The sequence below is a fragment of the Eurytemora carolleeae genome, unplaced genomic scaffold (assembly GCF_000591075.1).
Source record: "Eurytemora carolleeae unplaced genomic scaffold, Eaff_2.0 scaffold525, whole genome shotgun sequence".
NCBI lineage: Eukaryota > Metazoa > Arthropoda > Copepoda > Calanoida > Temoridae > Eurytemora > Eurytemora carolleeae.
In genome coordinates this window covers 68,327-69,348 of record NW_019396459.1, presented here as the reverse complement: position 1 = coordinate 69,348, position 1,022 = coordinate 68,327, and positions in this window count along the sequence as shown.

The window sequence follows — 1,022 nt, the reverse complement described above, 5'->3', positions numbered from 1 at the left end:
TTCTATAGATTGATTGATCGGGAACAATTTAAAAAAATTTTAACTCCAAATGTATTTTGAATTTAAAAAAAGTGATTTCTCTCTAAGTTATTGTTTTGCAGGTTGGGTGACAATGTACAGAAAACAAAAAAGAAAAAATGATATTTCTATTTATGTATGTATTTTTTTGTGTGTATTTTTTTGTGTGTATTTTGATATGTTAACACAAAGCAGGAATAAAAATATTGTCAGAAAGGTTTATTTTTTATTTTATTTTTTGCTATAACCATATTATTTTTTATTAAAATAGCCAAAACTTTCCGATCGTTCGTGAACGACCCATTTTCGTTAGTTTTTTTCCAATCGATCAAAAAACTTGATTTCGTCCATTCTTCGTCCATTCTCATTTATCATTTTGTTTGTAAACATTTGTTTCAAAAAGGTTTGTTCAGTATTAAAATCTTACAGAAAATCCGTTCGTTTAGTAAAAAAAACTAACGAAAACGTTCCTTAACGATCAATATTTAGAACGATTTTTAATCGTTCGTTATTTTAATATTTTTCGGAAGAAGAGGAGAATCATGGGAAAACGGAAGGATGGGAAGAAGGGAAGGAAAGTTAAAGACAAGGATGAGAGAAGAAGAAGGAAAGTTAAAGACAAGGATGAGAGAAGAAGAAGGAAAGTTAAAGACAAGGATGAGAGAAGAAGAAGGAAAGTTAAAGACAAGGATGAGAGAAGAAGGAGGAAAGTTAAAGACAAGGATGAGAGAAGAAGAAGGAAAGTTAAAGACAAGGATGAGAGAAGAAGAAGGAAAGTTAAAGACAAGGATGAGAGAAGAAGAGGGAAAGTTAAAGACAAGGATGAGAGAAGAAGGATGAATGGGAGAAGAAGTACGGATGGTAGAGATGGTGGAAGCTGATAGATTCGTGAATTCTCCGGCTGCGGAGAATGTATCGTTGAGTATTATTTTCTCAGTTTAGAACTAGTGCTCACAGACTCAGCATTATATCTGAGAATAGAGAGTTTTCACAGAAACCAGATT